The following is an 8,312-nucleotide window of genomic DNA, read 5'->3' as shown; positions in this document are numbered from 1 at the left end:
TGGTAGTGGTAGTGGTAGTGGTAGTTGTGGTTGTGGTAGTGGTGGTAGTAGTAGTAGTGGTAGTGGTAGTAGTGGTGGTAGTGGTGGTAGTAGTGGTGGTAGCAGTGGTAGTGGTGGTAGTAGTGGTAGTAGTAGTAGTTGTAGTAGTGGTAGTGGTAGTAGTGGTAGTGGTATTGGTAGTAATGGTAGTAGCAGTAGTGGTGGTGGTAGTAGTGGTAGTAGTAATAGTGGCAGTAGTGGTAGTAGTAGTAGTGGTAGTCGTGGTAGTGGTAATGGTAGTGGTAGTATTGGTAGTGGTAGTGGTGGTGGAATTGGTAGTGGTGGTAGTGGTGGTAGTGGTGGTAGTGGTAGTAGTGGTAGTGGTGGTAGTGGTAGTAGTGGTAGTGGAATTGGTAGTAATGGTAGTAGTAGTAGTGGTAGTGGTGGTAGTAGTGGAAGTAGTAGTAGTGGTAAGTAGCAGTAGCGGTAGTAGTGGTAGTAGTGGTATTAGTGGTAGTAGTGGTAGTGGTAGTGGTAGTGGTAGTAGTGTTAGTGGTAGTGGTGGTGGTATTGGTAGTAGTGGTAGTGGTAGTAGTGGTAGTGGTGGTGGTATTGGTGGTAGTGGTAGTTGTGATCGTGGTAGTGGTAGTAGTGTTAGTGGTGGTAGTAGTGGTGGTAGTAGTAGTGGTAGCAGTGGTAGTAGTGGTAGTAGTAGTGGTAGTAGGGGTAGTAGTGGTAGTGGTGGTGGTAGTGGTGTTAGTAGTATTGGTAGTGGTGGTGGTAGTAATGGTGGTAGTGGTGGTAGTATTGGTAGTAATGGTAGTAGTAGTGGTAGAAGTTGTAGTAGTGTTAGTAGTTGTGGTAGTAGTAGTGGTATTAGTAGTGGTAGTAGTGGTAGTAGTGGTATTAGTGGTGTTAGTGGTAGTAGTGGAAGTGGTGGTGGTAGTGGTGGTAGTAGTGGTGGTAGTAGTGGTGGTAGATGTAGTAGTAGTGGTAGAAGTTGTAGTAGTGGTAGTAGTTGTGGTAGTAGTAGTGGTATTAGTAGTGGTAGTAGTGGTAGTAGTGGTATTAGTGGTGTTAGTGGTAGTAGTGGAAGTGGTGGTGGTAGTGGTGGTAGTAGTGGTGGTAGTAGTGGTGGTAGATGTAGTAGTAGTGGTAGAAGTTGTAGTAGTGGTAGTAGTAGTAGTGGTATTAGTAGTGGTAGTAGTGGTAGTAGTGGTGGTAGTGGTGGTAGTGGTGGTAGTAGTTGGATGGGGAGCGTTGGGGAGCGTTGCTGCACAGCTATTTTCAGGTCTCTCCAGAGATCGTGTTCGCACCACGCTTCGCTCCACAGGTAATATTACACTTCACTACATTACAACGGCTTGATTTGTTTGATCTGAGCAATTCTTCTTAGCTAGCTACATAGCCGTCTTTGTATCAAAGATAATTGTGTAGTTTAGAGTAACTGAGTAATTATCGTGGCTAGCTATCTTCGTCCTCCTAACGTAGTCAACACTGCTAGCTGCTAGCTAGCTAGTCATCACTGCTAGCTAGCCAACTTCTACCGACTAGCAGCACCGCAGAAACTATTACATTACAACGTAACGACGTAACGACTTGATTAGTGTGGTGTTAGTGTTAGTTAGCCAGCTACATAGTTGTCTTTGCTGTCTCTGTATCTAAGATAATTGTGTAGTTTGAGTTTGAGTATTATCGAGGTGAGCTAGCCAGCCGCGACGCGGCGCCAGACTTACTCAACACACCTAGTCATCATTAACCCACTGCCAGCTAGCCAACCGTTACCGACTAGCAGCGCTGTAGATACTAATACTTTACAACGGAAAGATTTGACTAATGCAGTGTTACCTAGCTAGCTACTTAGTTGTCTTTGTCATAGCTTGATAATTGTTAGCTAGCCAGCCATCGAGGTTAGCTAGCCAGCTATTTCCGTCCCCCGCGACGCCATTTTTCCTAACCCAGCCTACTATTACCGACGAGCAGCATTGTTGAAACTAAATACACTACAAGGAACGTCTTGATTAGTGTTATGTTAGCTAGCTAGCTACAAAGTTGCTTTGTATCATGACAAGGTGTAGTACTGAAACCACCAGCCAGCAGTACTGTATCATTTTAGTCAATAAGATTTTTGCAACGTAAGCTTAACTTCCTGAACATTCGAGACGTGTAGTCCACTTGTCAATCCAATCTCATTTGCATTAGCGTAGCCTCTTCTGTAGCTTGTCTACTATGTGTCTGTCTATCCCTGTTCTCTCTCCTCTGCACAGGCCATACAAACGCTCCACACCGCGTGGCCGCTGCCACTCTAACCTGGTGGTCCCAGCGCGCACGACCCACGTGGAGTTCCAGGTCTCCGGCAGCCTCTGGAACTGCCGGTCTGCGGCCAACAAGGCTGAGTTCATCTCAGCCTATGCTACCCTCCAGTCCCTAGACTTCCTGGCGCTGACGGAAACATGGATTACCACAGATAACACTGCTACTCCTACTGCTCTCTCCTCGTCTGACTACGTGTTCTCGCATACCCCTAGAGCATCGAGCCAGCGGGGTGGTGGCACTGGAATCCTCATCTCTCCCAAGTGGACATTCTCTCTTTCTCCCCTGACCCATCTGTCTATCTCCTCATTTGAATTCCATGCTGTCACAGTTACCAGCCCTTTCAAGCTTAACATCCTTATCATTTATCGCCCTCCAGGTTCCCTTGGAGAGTTCATCAATGAGCTTGACGCCTTGATAAGTTCCTTTCCTGAGGATGGCTCACCTCTCACAGTTCTGGGTGACTTTAACCTCCCCACGTCTACCTTCGACTCATTCCTCTCTGCCTCCTTCTTTCCACTCCTCTCCTCTTTCGACCTCACCCTCTCACCTTCCCCCCCTACTCACAAGGCAGGCAATACGCTTGACCTCATCTTTACTAGATGCTGTTCTTCCACTAATCTCATCGCAACTCCCCTCCAAGTCTCCGACCACTACCTTGTATCCTTTTCCCTCTTGCTCTCATCCAACACTTCTCACTCTGCCCCTACTCGGATGGTATTGCGCCATCCCAACCTTCGCTCTCTCTCTCCCGCTACTCTCTCCTCTTCCATCCTCTCTTCCCTCTGCTCAAACCTTCTCCAACCTATCTCCTGATTCTGCCTCCTCAACCCTCCTCTCCTCCCTCTCTGCATCCTTTGATTTCCTCTGTCCCCTATCCTCCAGGCCGGCTCGGTCCTCCCCTCCTGCTCCGTGGCTCGACGACTCACTGCGAGCTCACAGAACAGGGCTCCGGGCAGCCGAGCGGAAATGGAGGAAAACTCGCCTCCCTGCGGACCTGGCATCCTTTCACTCCCTCCTCTCTACATTTTCCTCTTCTGTCTCTGCTGCTAAAGCCACTTTCTACCACTCTAAACTCCAAGCATCTGCCTCTAACCCTAGGAAGCTCTTTGCTACCTTCTCCTCCCTTCTGAATCCTCCTCCCCCTCCCCCCCCTCCTCCCTCTCTGCGGATGACTTCATCAACCATTTTGAAAAGAAGGTTGACGACATCCGATCCTCGTTTGCTAAGTCAAACGACACTGCTGGTCCTGCTCACACTGCCCTACCCTGTGCTTTGACCTCTTTCTCCCCTCTCTCTCCAGATGAAATCTCGCGTCTTGTGACGGCCGGCCGCCCAACAACCTGCCCACTTGACCCTATCCCCTCCTCTCTTCTCCAGACCATTTCCGGAGACCTTCTCCCCTACCTCACCTCGCTCATCAACTCATCCTTGACCGCTGGCTACGTCCCTTCCGTCTTCAAGAGAGCGAGAGTTGCACCCCTTCTGAAAAAACCTACACTCGATCCCTCCGATGTCAACAACTACAGACCAGTATCCCTTCTTTCCTTTCTCTCCAAAACTCTTGAACGCGCCGTCCTTGGCCAACTCTCTTGCTATCTCTCTCAGAATGACCTTCTTGATCCTAATCAGTCAGGTTTCAAGACTGGGCATTCAACTGAGACTGCTCTTCTCTGTGTCACGGAGGCTCTCCACACTGCTAAAGCTAACTCTCTCTCCTCTGCTCTCATCCTTCTAGACCTATCTGCTGCCTTTGATACCATGAACCATCAGATCCTCCTCTCCACCCTCTCCGAGCTGGGCATCTCCGGCGCCGCCCACGCTTGGATTGCGTCCTACCTGACAGGTCGCTCCTACCAGGTGGCGTGGCGAGAATCTGTCTCCGCACCACGTGCTCTCACCACTGGTGTCCCCCAGGGCTCTGTTCTTGGCCCACTCCTATTCTCGCTATACACCAAGTCACTTGGCTCTGTCATATCCTCACATGGTCTCTCATATCATTGCTATGCAGATGACACACAATTAATCTTCTCCTTTCCCCCTTCTGACAACCAGGTGGCGAATCGCATCTCTGCATGTCTGGCAGACATATCAGTGTGGATGACGGATCACCACCTCAAGCTGAACCTCGGCAAGACGGAGCTGCTCTTCCTCCCGGGGAAGGACTGCCCGTTCCATGATCTCGCCATCACGGTTGACAACTCCCTTGTGTCCTCCTCCCAGAGTGCTAAGAGCCTTGGCGTGACCCTGGACAACACCCTGTTGTTCTCCACCAACATCAAGGCGGTGACCCGATCCTGTAGGTTCATGCTCTACAACATTCGCAGAGTACGACCCTGCCTCACACAGGAAGCGGCGCAGGTCCTAATCCAGGCACTTGTCATCTCCCGTCTGGATTATTGCAACTCGCTGCTGGCTGGGCTCCCTGCCTGTGCCATTAAACCCCTACAACTCATCCAGAACGCCGCAGCCCGTCTGGTGTTCAACCTTCCCAAGTTCTCTCACGTCACCCCGCTCCTCCGCTCTCTCCACTGGCTTCCAGTCGAAGCTCGCATCCGCTACAAGAACATGGTGCTTGCCTACGGAGCTGTGAGGGGAACGGCACCTCGGTACCTTCAGGCTCTGATCAGGCCCTACACCCAAACAAGGGCACTCCGTTCATCCACCTCTGGCCTGCTCGCCTCCCTACCTCTGAGGAAGCACAGTTCCCGCTCAGCCCAGTCAAAACTGTTCGCTGCTCTGGCACCCCAATGGTGGAACAAGCTCCCTCACGACGCCAGGACAGCGGAGTCAATCACCACCTTCCGGAGACACCTGAAACCCCACCTCTTCAAGGAATACCTGGGATAGGATAAAGTAATCCTTCTACCCCCCCCCCCTTAAAAGATTTAGATGCACTATTGTAAAGTGGTTGTTCCACTGGATATTATAAGGTGAATGCACCAATTTGTAAGTCGCTCTGGATAAGAGCGTCTGCTAAATGACTTAAATGTAAATGTAAATGTGGTAGTAGTGGTAGTAGTAGTAGTGGTAGTAGTGGTGGTAGTGGTGGTGGTATTGGTGGTAGTGGTAGTTGTGGTCGTGGTAGTGGTAGTAGTGGTAGTGGTGGTAGTAGTGGCAGTAGTAGTAGTGGTAGTAGTGGTGGTAGTTGTGGTAGTAGTGGTGGTAGTAATGGTGGAAGTAGTGGTGGTAGAAGTTGTGGTAGTAGTGGTTGTAGTGGTAGTAGTGGTGGTAGTAGTAGTGGTGTAGTGGTGGTAGTAGTGGTGGTAGTGGTGGTAGTAGTGGTAGTAATGGTGGTAGTATTGGTAGTATTGGTGGTAGTAGTGGTAGTAGGGGTAGTAGTGGTGGTGGTGGAGTAGTGGTAGTTGTAGTGGTCGTATTGGTAGTAGTGGTAGTGGTAGTGTTGGTGGTATTGGTAGTAGTGGTAGTTTTGGTCCTGGTAGTGGTAGTAGTAGTAGTAGTGGTAGTAATGGTAGTGGTAGTGCTAGTAGTGGTGGTAGTGGTGGTAGTAGCGGTAGTGGTAGTAGTGGTAGTAGTAGTAGTGGTGGTAGTGCTAGTAGTTGTAGTAGAGGTAGGAGTTGTAGTAGTAGTAGTAGTAAAAGTAGTAGTAGTAGTGGTAGTAGTAGTGGTGGTAGTGGTAGTGGTAGTAGTAGTAGTAGTAGTAGTAGTAGTAGTGGAAGTAGTGGTAGTAGTAGTAGTAGTGGTAGTAGTAGTGCTAGTAGTGGTTGTAGTGGTGGTAGTAGTGGTAGTGGTAGTAGTGGTATTAGTGGTAGTAGTGGTGGTAGTGGTGGTAGTTGTAGTAGTGGTAGTGGTAGTAGTGGTAGTGGTAGTAGTAGTGGTGGTAGTGGTAGTAGTGGTAGTGGTAGTAGTGGTAGTAGTGGTAGTAGTGGTAGTAGTAGGGTAGTAGTAGTGGTAGTAGTGGTAGTAGTGGTAGTGGTAGTAGTGGTGGTAGTAGTGGTAGTAGTGGTGGTAGTAGTGGTAGTCGTGGTTGTAGAGGTAGTAGTGTTAGTGGTAGTAGTAGTAGTAGTAGTAGTAGTAGTAGTAGTGGTAGTAGTGGTAGTGGTAGTGGTGGTGGTAGTTGTAGCTGTAGTAGTAGTTGTTGTAGTAGTAGTGGTAGTAGTGGTAGTAGTGGTAGGGGTGGTAGTGGTGGTAGAGGTAGTGGTGGTAGTAGTAGTAGTGGTAGTGGTTGTGGTAGTAGTGGTAGTGGTGGTAGTAGTAGTGGTACTAGTTGTAGTAGTAGCAATGGTAGTGGAGGTAGTGGTGGTAGTAGTGGTAAATGGACAAATATTATTGGGATCTTACTGGCATCATACGAAACATATACACAATGTACAATGCCACTCATGGACGTCATTTCGTTCAAGACATATTGCAAATGTCATATGGCAAATGCCAAGTGTCACACAGCAAAAATACAATAGATGGCAAGTGCGCTCTACCGTGAATTTTCTTATTGCAAATGTAACACAAGTCAAGACCCAAGAGTAAAATTTTGAAAATATGAATTTCTTTTCAAAAACTTATCACCCCCTTAAAAAAAGTGCTTTCTGGACCGTTTTTCAAAATTGTTTTAATTTTTTTGGTCAATTATACATGTATAATAGCTGTATGAACATACTTTTGTCATCTTTTTTTTACATGTCCATAAGGCATATGTTTTGTCTATTTGCAATATGATTTCATAGGAAGTCAGAAGTCGAAGTCAAGTCACTTTAATTATTTATTTGCCAAATGCCATAAGAAATGTCCAAATGCAACATGAAAGTATTGTATGTGCCAAATCAGGATGTTTTGTCCATTTGCCATGTACGATCATAGGAAGTCGGTTTCCAAATCCAAAAGTCAGTGAACCAAGTCCAAATTGCATTTATACTGCCCAAATGATATATAGCCCTATGTTCAGCCATGAGTCAGCCTAGATGGTCTATTTGTCATGTATGATGAGTGAGAAGTGGGACTGTTGTTTTTTAACGTTTTTTTGAAAAATGTCCAAAATGACCAGGGGCGCCCCCAATTGGATGGGCACGGGTGGGGGTGCTCCCTACCCAACTGTAGACCTCTTGCTCCCCCTAAAGGCATTAAATGTGCTTCTGATAACCCATTCGCATCACCAGGTGCACGGCTGTCCATTTGCAATATGTTTCAATGGGCATTTACCATCACAAATTTGACATGCTCAAAAATACTGCAGAAATGCATAATTGACTGGCCCGATGAACTCAGGATGGTCGGGCAGTGCTAGTGGTTCCTCTCCATCGCTCGTTGTGTTGATTTCATCGTGTCCATTTGGTGATGTTTCCCTGTGGCTCAGTTGGTAGAGCATGGTGTTTTCAACGCCAGGGTTGTGGGTTCGATTCCCACGGGGGGCCATCATATTGAATCATATTGCAAATGTACTGTCCATTTGCAATATGTTTCAATGGGCATTTACCATCACGAATTTGACATGCTCAAAAATACAACAGAAATGCATAATTGACTGGCCCGATGAACTCGAGATGGCCGGGCAGTGCTAGTGGTTCCTCTCCATCGCTCGATGGTGACATGAGAGAAGTTGGACTTTTTTTAACGATTTTTGGAAAAATGTCCAAAATGACTAGGGGCGCCCCCTATTGGATGGGCATGGATGGGGGTGCTCCCTACCCAACCGTGGACCCCTTGCACCCCCCTAAAGGGCAAAATTGACTGGCCCGATGAACTCGGGATGGACGGGCAGTGATTCTGGTTCCTCTCCATCGCTGGTTGGTATTGATTATAGAATGTCATTTTGGTGATGGTCTATCACTGTTTAAATATATTGCAAATGGACAAAAGTCAGCCAGAAAGAACCGTCCATCAGTCAATTAGATATCATTCTGACACCAAACTAATACAAACTGACACCAGACCCACTTTTTCCAACTCGATTATAAGCCAACTATCACATATTTCAGAGCAGGCCCATAATTCACAGCGCCTTCTGTTTAAAGCATAATAATATCATAAAACACGTAGTTATGTTCTAGCTGCGGGTCCAGTTC

The 8,312-nt window shown here is 47.6% G+C and overlaps 1 non-coding gene across 1 annotated transcript; it reads left to right on the top strand.

The window, feature by feature from the left end:
- The first annotated feature begins 7,586 nt into the window (after positions 1-7,586).
- trnae-uuc (transfer RNA glutamic acid (anticodon UUC)) lies at positions 7,587-7,661 on the top strand. The gene has a single exon. It is a non-coding gene; the product is annotated as a tRNA-Glu (tRNA).
- The last annotated feature ends 651 nt before the right edge of the window (positions 7,662-8,312 follow it).

Source organism: Salmo salar, chromosome 06 (assembly GCF_965601325.2).
Source record: "Salmo salar chromosome 06, fSalSal1, whole genome shotgun sequence".
NCBI lineage: Eukaryota > Metazoa > Chordata > Actinopteri > Salmoniformes > Salmonidae > Salmo > Salmo salar.
The sequence above is the reverse complement of the archived record's forward strand: the minus strand, read 5'-3'. Positions and strand labels throughout refer to the sequence as shown.